This window comes from Engraulis encrasicolus, chromosome 24 (assembly GCF_034702125.1).
Source record: "Engraulis encrasicolus isolate BLACKSEA-1 chromosome 24, IST_EnEncr_1.0, whole genome shotgun sequence".
NCBI classification, from domain to species: domain Eukaryota; kingdom Metazoa; phylum Chordata; class Actinopteri; order Clupeiformes; family Engraulidae; genus Engraulis; species Engraulis encrasicolus.
Window position 1 is genome coordinate 15,567,148 of NC_085880.1, and position 17,500 is coordinate 15,584,647.

The 17,500-nt window shown below is 41.4% G+C and overlaps 2 long non-coding RNA genes across 3 annotated transcripts; both read right to left on the reverse strand.

The window, feature by feature from the left end:
• Positions 1-655: 655 nt before the first annotated feature.
• LOC134440968 (uncharacterized) lies at positions 656-5,313 on the reverse strand. The gene is made up of 5 exons (XR_010033068.1): positions 5,267-5,313; positions 4,697-4,772; positions 4,377-4,592; positions 3,991-4,135; positions 656-2,212 (listed from the first exon to the last, which is right to left on the reverse strand). It is a non-coding gene; the product is annotated as an uncharacterized LOC134440968 (long non-coding RNA).
• Positions 5,314-5,316: 3 nt separating this feature from the next.
• LOC134440969 (uncharacterized) lies at positions 5,317-7,590 on the reverse strand. 2 transcript variants are annotated; one of them, XR_010033070.1, is made up of 4 exons: positions 7,458-7,590; positions 6,184-6,253; positions 5,796-5,888; positions 5,317-5,351 (listed from the first exon to the last, which is right to left on the reverse strand). It is a non-coding gene; the product is annotated as an uncharacterized LOC134440969 (long non-coding RNA). The 2 variants fall into 2 exon arrangements; XR_010033069.1 differs by having other exon boundaries at positions 5,331-5,888.
• Positions 7,591-17,500: the final 9,910 nt, after the last annotated feature.

The following is a 17,500-nucleotide window of genomic DNA, read 5'->3' on the forward strand; positions in this document are numbered from 1 at the left end:
TGCATTACCCACGCAGTGAACGCAAGCAAGATTTTTTTCCCGATGCTCCATCTGACCTGTCAATCAGTCCCATCCGTCAATCTTCCATCGCCAATGAATTATTTGACGTTGATGCAGCAACATTGGAAGCCGAACCCCAGAGAAAGAGCGACTTCTGGGCTATAAGAATAATGAAATAGCTAATTGACAACATTCCCATGCAGATGGCGCGATGTGGCACAACCCAGTAAACAAAATGACGTTTAAAGGACGTCTTTTTTAGGTCATTTTTGGACGTATAATTTAGGTCATCTGAAGGTGCAGACTGTTACTCCAGACGACGTCTTTTTCGGACGTCTAATGGACGTCCATTTTTGACGTCTGTACTACGTCCATATTAGGGTCATCTCTAGTCCAAATAGGGTCTTAGAGGACATGTTTTTGACGTCATTTTGTAGGTGGTTTTATTGACGTCATTTTTGTGGACGTCTTTTTGACTTCAAATTATCTCTGTGAGTTGTCATTCAAACATAAAAGTGACAGCATTAAAAACCTTGAAACTTCTAGTTTTCAAAATATACAGACAATTATCACATGGAAAGTGACAGGGGGGGGGGTTACTTTTATTTAGCAAACACTTTTATTTACAAGGTTCAATCTTCAAAAGTCTTGACTACGTACCTCTGCAACGGTTTTTTTTGTAGAGTTGTGTTTACATTCAATTAAAAAAAAAAAATTGTATTACATTAACTTTACTGTCATATTCTTTTTTGTTAGGCTTTTCAGAAGAGGGGGAGATAACAAATGTGATCTTTTTCAAGAATAATTAACACCACTGCGAATTTCATGAAGTATTGATGATTATGACTCCTACACTATCATCTCTTAACAACATTACCGGTGTATTACAAAACCCGAAAGTCTTGAAATTCTAAGTAGTGTTAAATATTCTTGAAAATAACATTCTTATGAAATAGGTTCCAACATATTGGAAGAAAAGACATTGTACCTTGGGTTAAGAGACAGTTCATCTGAATGAAAACTCTGCATTACATCAATGGGTCTTACATCTGCCACATCATATCATTTCACAATCGTCCAGTTTTACAACATATATATTTTAAAAAAATATTATGGTAACACTTTATTTTAACATTACATCGCTTAGCACTAATACATACAATGTTAACCCATTGATGCCTAAAGCACTTGCAGAAAAGGGTGCTGATGCCATACAAAACTCCAGGCGCCAGGGCCAATGTTGCACAACGCAACATCCAGCATCAATGAGTTAATGCCTGTATAAGTAACTTGTAAGGCATGTACTAAGCGAAATCAGGTTATATTAGGTAATAAATCCCAAATAGTGCATGAACAAGGCATTTGCGAATACATGCCTAACGTATGTTTGATTTTGCTTAGTGCATGCCTTACAAGTTACTTATACAGCATACAGGCATTAACACTGTATGTATTAGAGCTAATAGATGTAATGATAAAATAAAGTGTTGCCAAAATGATAATCAAAATAATTCCCTGTAATAATCCTAACAAGCATGAACACAGATAAATTGCCATTAACTGGTAAATTATGGAGAATCGGTCCTTGAGAAGGGACACAAAATGCTCTTTCTTCAGGTGTTACTTGAAGCTGCATAGGCTGTCTGAATGTCAGTGGATTCAAAAGAGTCATTGAAAGATACTCCCATTTCTGTTGTTGTGGACTGGTGGTGTCTACGTAGGTGGTGTCTACATAGTAAGTCCTTGTACACTTGAACAGCCATCTTGGCTGCAAATTATCATCATATCCTGTGCATCTGACAAAGCGTGTACTTGACAAAGATGCCAAACTACTTTCTTGATGTCTGTAGTAACTATTTACATTTTGGGCATAAACACATGTTGAGTGATCACTGGGCTGCTGGGAAGCTTTGAGAGAAGTTGTAGTGCCTTTGTTCGTTTGTTGGTTGAGATGGGAACGTCATAAACATATTCAAAGAAGGTGAAAACAGAGCTGAGCTGTGCTGGATATAACAAGTTGCAGACCCAGTAAAGCTTGAACAGCTTGTCAATTGTGCAAGTCAGGCCGTCTGCAACGGGAATGGTCACACGGTCATTCCTGGCGGTTATGACAGACTCTTCAGGTTCCCAATGCAGACCACTAGTGATTGGGTTGTGGATTCCATCTCAGTGTCAGTAGTGCAGTGAAGAGGGATGTGAAGTTGGTTCCAGACTGAGAAGAAGAAGAAGAAGAAGAAGAAGGAAGAGAGAGAGAGAGAGAGAGAGAGAGAGAGAGAGAGAGAGAGATCATCAATAATACTTAATAGCAAGTTTTACTTAACTGATTGAAAGGTATGAAGCATACCAGTCAGTATAGCCGAATCAACTACACATACATTGATATCATGACATCTTCTTAGCTCTTCATTAAACTGAGTGAATTTAATTTCATTCATTTTTCATTTCATTATTTATATATACGTATGAAGAGTTTATTGCAAAACGGTGTATCTACCTTTTTTTTTTTTTTTTTGGCATTTTATTATTGAAAATGGCTGTCCAGAGGTCCTATCACCTATGTGTGAATTCTTGCCATTCAAATATTTTGAGAACATACTTTTTCAACTTACAGTATATCACGCAAGTGAGTACACCCCTCACAGTTTTTGCAAATTTGTGAGTATATATTTTCATAGGAAATCATTAGAGAAATTTCACTTTGACACAATGATTAGTGACCTTTTAACAACATATTTAACCGCTTAAATTTCTTGTTCACTCAGAAAAAAACAAAATACAGCCATTAATGTTTGAACATGTACTCACAAAAGTGAGTACACCCAAGATTAAAATCCGGTAGAAAAGGGGCTGTGTTGGCTCGAAATGAAACAAAATGAAAAGGGATGAAAGGGGAGGTCATCAGTGTGCGTTTCAACCTTTCTTTGCATTGAACTTTTACATTTTGAGTCTGCACCTGGCTTAAATAGATTGGTGTGAGATTTGAATGCAATCCTATGGAGAATATCATGATCTGCTTCAGTAGTCACAGTGCATGTTGATATGCATGTTTCTTTTAGGTGTATTTCAGATTACCAATGTTGACAGCATCCATGCATTCCCAAACCATGTCAGTCCCACTACCATGCTTGGCTTTTGATAGGATACACATTTTTGTAAAACTTACTTGTTTACCACCACACATGCTTGACACCATCTAAAGTATATTGTTAATCTGGGTCTCTTCAGATCACACGACATGGTTCCAGTGATCCATATCCTTGGTCTGTTCATCTCTCTTGAGACCAAGCATGTGTGGTGGTAAACAAGTGAGTTTTACAAAAAAAGTGTATCCTCTCAGTAGCCACGCATGGTAGTGGGACTGACATGGTTTGGGGATGCATGAATGCTGTCAACATTGGCAATCTGAAATACACCTAAAACAAACATGCATGTCAACATGCACTGTGACTACTGAAGCAGATCATGATATTCTCCATAGGATTGCATTCAAATCTCACACCGATCTATTTAAGCCAGATGCAGACTCAAAATGTAAAAGTTTAATGCAAAGAAAGGTTGAAGCGCACACTGATGACCTCCCTTTTCATTTCAAGACGATTCGAGCCAACACAGCCCCTTCTCTACCAGATTTTAATCTGGGGTGCACTCACTTTTGTGAGTACATGTTCAAACATTAATGGGTGTATTTTGCTTTTTTCTGAGTGAACAAGAAATTTAAGCGGTTAAATAAGTTGTTAAAAGGTCACTAATCATTGTGTCAAAGTGAAATTTTTGTAATGCTTTCCTATGAAAATGTATACTCAAAAATCTGCAAAAACTGTGAGGGGTGTATTCACTTTCGTGATATACTGTATATGAAATTCATTTTGCAATGCGGTATACGTATGAACTTATACAGTATAATATCAGGAAGGAGCCAAGACTGACTTGCACCAACACAGACCCACACGCAAAACACACCCAAACGCAAACACACACACATATTCCTACCAAAGATGTCAGCGATGCAGAGTCCTAGCTGGCCAATAGTGTGTGAGGTGTTAAGTTCCGCCTCTCCGTGCAGCAGCAGCAGGTTGGAGGATGGGACCTTTAGCTTGACTGACAGCTCTTCCACTGCATGCTTCAGAAGCTCTGTCTGCAACACACATACACATAAATATTACTGACACACACATCAGCTGTATAGGGTTATCTACTTTCCATGGCTTCCCCCAACAATAAAACAGAATTATAATACTTCCTGTAAAAAGTCTTTGACTAGGCAAAGCGCTATACAAAACAGATGTACTGCTGTGTGTGTGTGTGTGTGTGTGTGTGTGTACCTGTGCTAGTTGTATTTGGTGTATGTCTGGTCTGTGGCGTATCTTTAAGTTTACCAGTCGTGCCGGTGTGTTCTGCTGATGCTGCTGCAAGCGTTTTCATTGGCTGGTTTTCCTGCGAGGGCGTGGACTGCATACGATGGCGATGTCTGCATCGTCAGACTCCTCTCCTTCATCCTCCTCCTTTAATTGGCTAGCTGCCGCAGCAACCCCGGCCCCTCTGGTGATGGACGCAGCAGGGAGCCAAGCGCATCCAGCCTCATGTTAATCTCCCTGTCACACACACACACACACATAATGTAAGGAAAGTTGAAAAGTCACTGTAGAGAAAGTGTCAGTGCGTGGCATGCACACAAGTGTGTGTGTTGTGTACTCACGTTAGTTTGCGGTTGGGCCGCCGCCGTGCCTTGAGTGGTGTGGAGGGGGAGGGGGGCGGAACGCCTCAGCACAGTCCTAACACCAACACATACACACACAAGGATGCATTAACACACATCAACATGATGGATATGGTAAGCATACAGCAATAAATTGGAAAAATATTGTATGGCAGGGGTCCCCAACCTTTCTGGGTCTGAGGGCTACTCGAGGGCTACCAAGGGCTACCCGAGGGCTACCCAAGAGCTACTTGTTTGTTCAAAGTCCTCTACCGATGTCTTGACCTTATTCCCAAATCACGCTATGATTGAAAGATCACTTGCTATAGGTTATAAAGAAATAATCTCATATTTAAATTAAGAAAAACATTAACTGTGACCAAATTCTTGTAGTCATCACTGTTTACTAATATCCTTGGTGGGCACATCATAAGGTCCTGGAGGGCTACCTGGCGCCCGCGGGCACAACGTTGGTGATGCCTGTTGTAGGGGCTACTATGTTGACTCGTGGTCTGTGTGTGTGTGTGTGTGTGTGTGTGTGTGTGTGTGTGTGTGTGTGTGTACACTCACATTGTGCTTTGCATGGGTTTGGTCATCTGGTCAGAGTCATCTGAGAGTTTGGTACACTGCTTCCCTCACCATCGCTGTCAGAAATCTGTCAACCACACAATATACAGTCTCAAGTTTGCCGTCCGTGTTAGCTGTAACTCATCCAAATACTGCTACTTTGTACAGCAGGCACATATTTACTGACCAAGTTGCTCTCTATGACAAAAGTGCTATGGGCTACTGTGACAGGTAAACAAGAAACAACAGGTTAACAACACTTGGCGCTAATTAGTTCTCTACAACTACAAACCGCTGCTGTTCCCTTCCGTTTGGGATCCATATCACCAAACTATAGTTCTCTTGAACTTAACTGCATTGTTATAAGAATATGGCTATGACAGCCTTAAATAGCAGGTTAAAATATGGTCATTGACATTTTGGTGACAAGGTCATAACTCTGTATCGCAATGAGGTCCTAACAGAGGCTCTGCATGAAAGTGTTTTTAAAGATTAAAAGACGTTTTAAAAGTAACTATCCTTTGAAAAATACCTGTACAAAATCAACCAGAAAAGACATCTCAGATTTTACACTGCAGCGGCTTCGGAGTCAGAATATGTGTGAGAACTGTGTAGCACTTTTCATCTGAAAATGAGAGCAGAAAATTGTACAGCAGTACTTAAATGTCACATTTACCAAAGTCTCTGTGTTATAACAATATCACAGTAACATATTTATCATAATTGCATACAATACAACAATAAGAAAAAAAATCTGAAAAAAAAAACTAAAAAAAAAAAACAAATGAAAGGAGGCAGAGGGCCTGTAAGTGGATGGCAATTAGACACATGATCACATAGACAATATGATACACATGGAAACACACACACACACACACACACACACACACACACACACACACACACACACACACACTTACCATCAGTCTGATCATCCAACTGTTCAATCAGAGTAGGAGCTTGGACAGATGTGGCCACAAGACCTGGGCCCTGATTAAGAGAGAAGAGAGAGGGGGGCGGGGAGCAAGTTAGTGCCCAGTGCATTGAAGGTACTTAAAAAAATACTGTAGCCATAACTGGTGTTGATACCTTGGTAGTCGCCACACTTCACACGCAGCTGTTCTACTCTGCCACCTAAAACTCAAACTTTGAATCTTCTTTTCAAATGTCATGGTATCGTCACCAATTACAATTGCCTACAAAATCTCGTGCGTGGCCGTTTTATCCCTCGAACAGCGTACATCTGGCACGTCGCACCCTCCATCTGAAACAACTGCCGGTATTTTCCCAACACACCGTCATACGAGGTCTACCGAGACAAAACACGACAGCGTTGACCAGTTGCCCAGATCTACCATATTCAACTACATACTGAAACGGTGAAAACCACGACACTTACATGGAACTACGGTTCAAAGCTTGTATATTGACTGGCCACAACAACTACAACCAAGCCGACATAATGTGATTCGGAAATTCGCTTGTATCACCTTTCATCGAGCCAACACAAAACAGTAAGATACTGCTTGCTTTTACTGGTGCTATTCTTTATCATGTACGAGGTTGGCGGATGGTCTGATTTACATGATTTGACGCAGAACTGCTTACGTTTGAAGCGCTGAAGTTTAAAATCGCCTCTATGCTAGCTAGCCCTTGTCTTGCCCCCTCCGATACCTGCTGTTACTAGCAGCATCCACTTTTGCCCCACTACCAGTACTAGCTCTACGTCAATCCATCCGTGGTGTTTCAGTATCCTTACATAAATCCTGTCAGACTTTCTTTCATGCTCAGAAAATAGCTTTCAAACTTCACATCAGTTAAGTGCCGCCTGATTTCTTCCACACCAGCTAATTATCAGTTACCCTATTAGCAACCAATGTTAGCAAACCATCCAATATCACATTTCAAACCTTTAATTTTCCCAACACAACACGTTTTAACCATTAAGTTAGTCCACATGTGCATTAAAAGAAAATAAATATAATTTATAGTGCAAGCATTAAAGATCAATAGCTAACTGAGTATCAATAACTAGCTACATCTGATTGTAGGCTAGCTTAATGTTCACAGGATCACGGAGGCTGTTCCAATGTTCGTACAGCAAAACTTGTGAAGCAGGGTTTCATTTTAACCACACATTAACGGTAACACACGTAATTGTTACGAAATTATACCAATAAAGCGAATTACTTACGCCAGCCTCTCTCGGTGTCTGAAGTCAAGTCGCCGCATCTTGCATTTCCAACGGTAGAAAAGGCGGGCGGAAGTCTGCTTTCAAATGTCCACAGTCACGCGATTGGACAGCCAAACGGCCGTTAGTTTCTCACTTGTAGCGAATTAGTATTAGATAGGGCAGCGGTCCCCAACCACCGGGTCGCGGACCGGTGCCGGTCCGTGGACTATTTCATACCGGGCCGCACGACATGAGTTAAAAAAATAATAATCCAGAAGACATGCCTTTGTTATGAACTGCAGTGCAGAACTTATCTCAAGTATAACTTTTAGTATCGCCATATTAATATCTGCATTAGCCTAGACGTAGCACAAGTAGGCTATTTTAATTTTCAATAACAAGCAAACTTTTCTTTGTGCCGTCCATCACTAGTTGAATGTCAAATGCGCCAGACGCATGCTGCGAGCGCGAGGCCGCGCCCACTTTATATTTCAATGCTGCAATGCAAAGTGGATGGTGGCCGTTTTCGAGGGTTGGCTGTCTTCTCCGGCTCTTTCTTTTTAAGGCTTTTGAACGTTGCGAAGCAAACTTTGGGGAGCTATTTTAGAAATCCACTTCTATCATTTGTTGCTGTTTCAGTTTCGTGACAACGCTGTGTTACGAACGTGATTGCGTTGCGAGACATGTCTTGTGGTTGCAACTAATAACGACCAACACTTGTTTCAGGAGCTCCTGAAAGTCAGCGTTAGCAGAAAATCAAGCGATGACATGCAACCTTTTGCCTTTATTATTGCACATAAAGGCACTCGGACCGCGGTAGACTCAAACGCTGGTTATGCAGCAGTTCACACAAACGCGACGCGAGGGCACGAGCTGCTAGTGGCAAACGTCAGCGGTATCAAACTCCAGCTTCCAACTATCCCTCGTGTTGTTCGAAAAAACAATCACGACTGCTTGTTGTTGGAAACGGTTGACCTTGAATTAATAGAAGCGCCACTTAACCAGGAGACCTATAACCCAGTCATAAATAGCCCTGAATTTCACTGCGCAAAAATGTCCTCCTCAATGAAAATGAACTTGGCCAGAGCAGAGAACGCAGAGGGCCTATTCTCGCATGGTGAAAAATAGTAGTAGTATGTAGTAGGCCTAACCTAGTTTTGGGTTATCTTCCTTGCACCACTAGCCCTATGACCAAGAATGGCTCCACAAATTAGTGGTGTAATTGTCAGTTTAATAGTCAAATACTAAATGTTATGTTTAGATGTAGGCTGGTACACATTTTGAATAGAGTGAAGGAAAAGGAGGCCTTATTTTTAAACCCTATTGATGCTATTATTATTAGGCCTATTAACAATGATAACAATAATAATGTTAATAATAATAATAATAGTGTGATAATAATAATATTTATTATTATTATCATTGTAATTATTATTATTATTATTATTATTATTATTATTATAACGCGTGACTACCGGTCCGCGAAAAAAAAATGGGACTCAAACCGGTCCCTGGTGCTAAAAAGGTTGGGGAACCCTGAGATAGGGTGACCAGAGTTTTGTAGTCTGAAATCGAGACACTTCATGCGTGACTGAAGGTTTGGCGGGTCTGGGGGTCCTCCCCCAGGAAAATTTGTATTTTTTAGATGCAATTTCCTGCATTCTGATCAATTTTAGAGGGAGGGATGACAAATCGCAACTGACTCCTTCAGACTTTCTATACAAGCGCTGGCTGCCATTAACTGTGGCAGGTAAACATGTAATCTTTTCCATATATTTACCCTGATAGACATGGCGAAATGTAGTGGGTGGCCCAAACCGGGACATATTTGTGTCCTGAGAGGGTTTGCTCGGGACCTGGGACAGACAACTCCAAACCGGGACTGTCTCGGTCAAACCGGGACGTCTGGTCACCCTAGTATTAGCACGACCCAGAAATGAACCTCTTAACTTCAGGTTTCACACATTCTGTGAAATCTTACACAAAAATGACACATAATCTGTCAATGCTGTCTACACATCCCAATGTGTTATTTTTTTTTTTGACACATCTGTTTAGGTAGTGTGTCCCACGGTGCATTGCACGTATCTCTCTTTCCCCACCAGATGTGAACAGAAAAAATAGCCTACTAGGAAAACTACTATGGCCTATTTAAAAACAAAGCACAAAAAAAGCAACAGCAACAATAACAATCATGTCGATTTCCCTCACCTGTTTTTGACGTCCAAAAAAGTGACCTAGACTGACGTCCGAATTTTGAACTTCATAATGACGTACAAATAGGGTCATTATTAGACGTCCAAATAAAGGACCTAGTTTGTACGTCATTCTAAGGTCCAAAACTGGTCATGGACCGACGGACGCAATTTAGACCTAATTTCAACGTCTATACGACGTCCAATGTTTAGTGGGAATCAACTTATCTTTGAAAACGTAGCCGATAGTGAAACATGAACCCTTTTCCCGTAATGTGTTGTGCGTTATGCGGCTGTCCCATGGGACACGGGGCAATAATAATTTGAATCTGGATTAACCTCCAAAGAAGTATATCGTCGGATTATTGAACGTTTGGAAGACAGGAGCTTCTAAGACGTGCGCGTCTCTCTTCCTCTCCCTCTCCCCCCCCCCCTCTCTCTCTTTGTAGCCTACCCCGAGACAGCAACAAGTCCACGTTAACATGAAACTGGTCCGTCATTCTGTCGAATTTCAGTTTAAGCGCATTTAAACAAAGGTTAATATTTATGTTAATTATTGCAGTTATGGGCATGTCACAGCCACCGGCAGCTCTGCGCTTATTGTTAATACATTGTAAGGGACACGTCTTTCAAACTCAAAGTGAACTAACCATTTTATTGAACAAACATAAAATATGTCCATCAATATCATTTTGATAAAGAACAAGATTGCCTGCCTACATTCTCCTTCGCCACAATATGCTGGATTCAAGTTGATGTATAGGCTAAGGCCAGACTTTTTTTTTATTAAGACATTTCATGGTCAAAAACAAAATCCCAGGGCTATAAAAAAAAAGTCCAACGCCTTGCGGCATTGTTTGCCCGCGATGTAGGGCCTATTGACGAATTAAAATTAGGCCTACTATTACGCATAGCCTACTATCAGTTTTATTATTATTATTATGATGATGATGATGATGATGATGATGATTAGGCTAATAATAATGATGCCAATTCGAATGGTGCATAACTGTGTAGGAAGGTGTCCATATTCAGCAGAATACACTAGCCTACATTGTTGACGCAATGCACCTGCTGACGAATTTCATAACACTTCTCCTCTACTCTTACTCCTCCTTCTCATTATTAATAATTCATACATAGGCCTACTTGAACAAAGTTCATTTAATTCTGTTAGTTGTGTTGATATAAGCTTTGTCTGTACACACAACATTCAAATTAGTTTGATTCCTGACCTGCAATTGGTGTAAGGAAACCTGCCACCCCCCCCCCCCCCTCTCCTCCCCTCCCTCCCTCCTCCTCCCCTCTCTCCCTCCTCCTCCCCTCCATAACTGAGGTAGCCTACCATGATCATGGTTCTGTCCCACCTCCCATCCTTCACCGTGACTGAAGCACTCTTAGCATGGAACCACTCTGCCACTGTTCTCTTTAACTACTTTTCAGAGCTGTCTCTCACAACCATGAGATCTTGAGAATTTTATCGGAGGCTTGTGCCACAATCATAATGAGTATTGGTTGGACTTGATCTCACTTTGTCATCATAAACTTTATCGAGAGGATGTATAACCAATTGTCTGCCAGGCGGATGGTTTCTTCCCTTAGAACCTCTCACCTGCATGACATGTGCAATGCAGCAAGCTAGTTATCAAGTCATGTTACAAGCTAGCTCACAAAGCAATGCATGATGTGCCTAGCAACTTAACAAAAGCCATGAGCTAAAATTGCCACAGGCTGGCTCGCATGGAATACCCACAAAGCTGTCAAGCAAGCACTTTGCTGAGCCATGCCAGTAGGCAGTCAGGTAAGCAACTCAGGCACTGTGGCTGTCCAGCTTTATATACAGGTGAAAGTGTGTCATGTGACCAGAGTGATGAGGAATTTGCAGGTGCAAGCAGTAATTGATTCATGACCTACCAGCCCTTAGTAATCAGGTGCCAGGCACTGATTGAGAGATTGGTTGGGATGAGGCTGCTTGATGTCGGATTTTTTTTTACAAGTTCTCAAAACGTTTCAATGTATCACTTTTGTTATGACACGTTTGTTGTGTTGTGTGACAAACTTTAATATCAACCCAACAAAGTGAAGTTAAATGAATGGATGTTTGAGATTTTTTTCTTTGATGCTAAATGTGCTTGATTTAATCTGGTGGAAATATTTTCCACAATTTTCTTAGGTTAATCCAATAAATCATTTTTGGTTATATCCTCGTTATGGGTACTGCCAACGATGATGCTGTTGTACTGTTTAAGTGGCAAAAAAGCTGTCATTAAATAGAAAAAGGAAAAAAATCATCAATGTCAAATGTGTTCATTGGTGCATCTGCAAGATAATCATTACTTAACAAAAACTAGACTGCAACTGTAGTCAGTTTTCATCATCATAAATGTATGACAAAAAGCAGGCTATGTAACATTCATTGTGAGGAAAAGTATGTGACATTTTAGTCTAGCCATTATAGTCATTTAACATTTTAGTCTTACTAGCCGACTAAAATGTTAAGACTAAAAGGCCTTGTGACTTGACTAGACTAAAACAAGTAACAACAAAGCTCTCAAAGACAAGACTAGCTAAAGACTAAAAGTCTTGTGACTTGACTAGACTAAAACAACCCAACAAAAAACACTGTCAAAACATGACTAACTAAGACTAAAAATAAAATGTGCTGCCAAAAGCAACACTAGATAAAGCACATGGTAAAAAAATAGCCTTAGCATTTCATGACCATTTCACCATTTGATCATTTGATCAATTGTATGGTGCATGTATTCCCATGAACTTTGTTTACTGTCACAGTACTGGAATTTTGTGTGGATAGCTTGCACCCTTCTCTGGTAAACACACAATCATTGAAACACACGCACGCACACATACACACACACACACACACACACACACACACACACACACACACACACACACACACACACACACACGCGGATTGGCCTTCGGGAGAGATCGGGGACTTATCCCGGTGGGCCGCGGCCGCGAAATATATTACAGCGGCCGTAATATATTCTCAGCTGGTCCCAAAGTATGTAGTCGCACAATGTTCTCAACTGGTCCCAGAGTATCTCTGCAGTAGAACAAAGGCTAAGGAATTATGGATGTAGTGTTATTGTCAGAGACATTGACTCACCAGTATATATACTGTTTACCCGACCGCAATACCTCAGTGACGGTGTCAAACAGTAAATTGGCCACACCCCTTCTCTACTGATAATGTTCATACACCGTAGATCGCGGAAGTTTACTAGATCTTAGTAACATTGTTTCGTTTTCAGTATTTCAAGAACCTGTGATATTTAGATTGGCTACCAAGAAATGGAAATATTAGTAAGTTGTGATTTATTTTCCGATTTCCACATGACTGTTACAGTTTACAGTCTGCCACTCCAGATTCACTTGTTCTGTGGTTATTGACTTGGGTTAGGAACAGACTCCACCAAGTGGTAAGGAAGTGAACTGCAGCTAAGCAGGAAAACACGTTGTACATGTTTTGATGGCATTGGTTTGTTAGAACTAGCGGTATATCTCCTTACAGTCGAAATAATGTTATATCATACATATATTTATATGTGGCACATTTAGGATGTAGCCTATGTAATGTCTGAAGAAATGGAACAACATAATTACCACACAAGATTCTGATGTGAGCAGTGCTGGGTGTGTAGCCTAAACTGTGGATTAAAATGTAATTGCAAGAAACAAAGACATTTGCTGCGACGAAGACAGCGTTTTAAGGTAGGCCTACACCGTTTGGTTATTAATTTTGTTGACTTATGGTTGTGCTTTGAAGTAGCCTAGGTTTGGCTTAGTTGCTGCATGGTGGGTTTATTGCACAATGTAGACAGACTTTTTGTAAGCTATAGCCTACTCTTCTAAAAATCCCCACACTCAAAACTTTGTGCCCACGCTCATCCTGTCTTCCTTAAACGATATTTCAATAGGCCTACAAACTATCAAAATGACAGTGGAGTGCACATTTTCATGGAACAGTAGCGTGATGTAGCCTAACCTGCAATGTTCTATGGTGAATGCTTTGGACTGTGATGATGGCTGTGTAGGCCTATTTCATCAAGTGTAGACTAAAATTCTCCACTTCAGGTTAATATTTTGACAACACTAATGTCCACATGTAGTAGACCTACGACTGCAGATTTCGTGGTTTTTGTCTTTTTGGTTAGGGAACCATGTTGTTCGCGTTGTTTTTTGTTTTTTTTTTGGTGTTGGTGGGGGGGTAAAAAGGGCCGCTAAGGGAAAAATTCTCCCGGTGGGAATACTCTTCCCACTCCGCCCATGCACACACAAACACACACACACACACACACACACACACACACACACACGCACACACACACACACACACACACACACACACACACACACACACACACACACACACACACACAGAACACACACACGGACACAAACATATGTGCAGACCTACCCTATACACTTGGACAAACAAGCAAACACATACACACATACAGGACATACAGTACTCAGGCTTGTGCACACACACTGGCACATAAATCAGCCATTATTTTGTTTTCTGGTCTATCCATTTTGTGTAAAATAAACACAAAGCCAACACACACACACACACACACACACACACACACACACACACACACACACACACACACACACACACACTGGCATTCACACACAGAGTAGATTTATGACCGGCATTAAAAAGGAAGACACATAAACACACACATGCACACATGAGAAAGACAGACAGACAGGGCACATCTACTGAAGATTCACACGTGCGCGCGCGCACGCACACACACACACACACACACACACACACACACACACACACACACACACACACACACACACACACACACACACACATACACACAGACACACACACACACACACACAGGGGAGGCGTAAACTATCGGCAGCCAGGAGATGGTGAAAAAGGGAAAGGAAAAGATGACAAGAAAGAAAAGAATATGAAAGTAAAGAAGGCATGAACTACTGTACAGGAAACAGGGAGGCAACCACAAACACACTATTATATGATATGGTCTTGCAGTACCTGTATATGTCATGATATCTTACGTATAATATAATATAATATAATATAATATAATATAATATAATATAATATAATATAATATAATATAATATAATATTACCTCCTCCAAGGAGGTTATGTTTTTGGTTGCGTTGGTTTGTTTGTCTGTCTGTTTGTCAGCTGGATAACTCAATATGCATGGATTTTGATGAGATTTTGTGGAGTTGTTGGAAATGACAAAAGGAAAAGATTCTTCACCATTGCGGGATAGCCCGAATTTTGACATTCCAGTTTCTAACTCCACAAAAACAAGGCAGAAAGACTTGAAAAAAAATAGGGTGTAACATAGTCAAATGTTCTATCAAACAGCTTCCTTGGCGAGGGTCTGCACTCTTTGAGTGCATTTCTAGTTTCTGCTTTTATTTGTATCATGTTTCCTTTCTGCCCTAACTCTGCCTTAATGATCCGTGTTTCACCATATACGTAGAAAATAAAGAAACCACTACGTCTACTACTACTACTACTAACATAGAGTATGCATCTGACTGTACTGTAAGTCACTTTGTTTTAAAGTGTCTGCCAAATGTACTGTAACGCAGTAATGTGATTATAACAAATATGTTATGCAGTTTAGTGTAATGTACTTATTATATTATATTATATTATATTATATTATATTATATTATATTATATTATATTATATTATATTATATTATATTATATTATCAGCAAAGGTATAATGTATTCTGCAGTTTCACAGTAGCATAAGGCAGAGATGGAAGGCAGAAACAGAGACAGACTGAGGGAGGGATAGATAGAGGTAACGACAGCAGTAAGAAGGGAGAGAGAGAGAGAGAGAGAGAGAGAGAGAGAGAGAGAGAGAGAGAGAGAGAGAGAGAGAGAGAGAGAGAGAGGAGGGGTAATGAGAGCAGGAACCAGTGTGTGTGTGTGTGTGTGTGTGTGTGTGTGTGTGTGTGTGTGTGTGTGTGTGTGTGTGTGTGTGTGTGTGTGTGTGTGTGTGTGTGTGTGTGTGTGTGTGTGAGCAGTAAGCAGCATGTCTTTGAAATCAGCATCTGTTCCAACTGAGCACATCCTCAATAATGACCTCACTGAATCAAATAATTACCTTAGCACAGTTTGTGTGTGTGTGTGTGTGTGTGTGTGTGTGTGTGTGTGTGTGTGTGTGTGTGTGTGTGTGTGTGTGTGTGTGTGTGTGTGTGTGTGTGTGTGTGTGTGTGTGTGTGTGTGTGTGTGTGTAATTACCTTAACCATTCCCCCCTAGCAATGCGGGTGGCTGTGGCTGTCTCTCCCTCTGCCGGTGTGTGCGTGCGTGTGTGCGTCTGTGAGCGTGCATGCATCTGAGTGTGTGTGTGTGTGTGTGTGTGTGTGTGTGTGTGTGTGTGTGTGTGTGTGTGTGTGTGTGTGTGTGTGTGTGTGTGTGTGTGTGTGTGTGTGTGTGTGTGTGTGTGCGTGCCCGCCGCCTGTCAGTGTGTGCGTGAGTGAGTGTGTGTGTGTGTGTGCGTGCATGCATGTGTGTGTGTGTGTGTGCGTGCGTGCGTGTGTGTATATGTGTGCGGGCGTGTGTGCATCCATGTGTGTGTGTGTGTTAGTACCAGACAGTAATGAGATGTGAATTCGTTAAAGCATCCAAGGTAATTAAAAGCCAATGAGAAGATAAAGAGACGTAAATACACACACACACACACACACACACACACACACACACACACACACACACACACACACACACACACACACACACACACACACACACACACACACACTATGCAGCAGATAAAAGAAACATCCATGACCATTGCCGGATTAACGCACAGGCTAGATATGGCTGCAGCCTAGGTGCCCCACCTGCCAGATCCCCCCCCCCCCCCCCCCCGATTGGATAAAAGGCAAAAGGGAAAAATTGCAGAATTATGACAAGATGCCACATTGAAAAACTCATCTGTCGTGTGGACTGTAGTCATGGTACTCTTAATCTCTAGCAAGCTGTAGCCTAGGGGCCCCAGGCGATCTTAATCTGGCCCTGTCCATGACTCTCTCTCTCTCTCTCTCTCTCTCTCTCTCTCTCTCTCTCTCTCTCTCTCTCTCACCTCCACCTCCACCTCCACCTCCACCTCCACCCACACACAGCCAAAGACTCCATACTATATGTAATGAGTTGAGGGAATCGGTGTGTGTGTGTGTGTGTGTGTGAGAGAGAGAGAGAGAGGGAGAGAGAGAAAGAGAGAGAGAGAGAGAGAGACAGAGACAGAGAGAGAAAGAGAGAGAGTGAGTGTGTGTGAGAAAGAGAGAGAGAGAGAAAGAGAGAGCGTGAGCATGAGAATAAGGGATATGGATCTCTGCTGCCATCTGCAGTTCTCTTTGCTCTAATGCAGCCCTCATACCTACACACATAAGACACACACACACATACACACACACACACACACACACACACACACACACACACACACACACACACACACACACACACACACACACACACACACACACACACACACACACACACACACTTGAACGCACAGGCGCTGTTTAAAAAAAAAAAATCCAGAAAGGTCAACGCTGTTAAATGTAAATACTATGCGCACAGATGCTGCATCTGGTTTTAATTGGTTAAAAAAGGAAAAACAGCTCACCTATGTCACCCAAATAGTAACAAGCAGCAAAATTAAGCAGTGAAGGTGGCAGCTAAAGACGTGTCGAAAGAAGCCCCTCCACCACAGAACACAGCGACTGCTCCAGCTCCATTAGGTCTTTGTTTATGTCTGGTATCTAGGCTATCTATGTAAGCTGTCAGACACCTTCATTTCCCTCGGGAT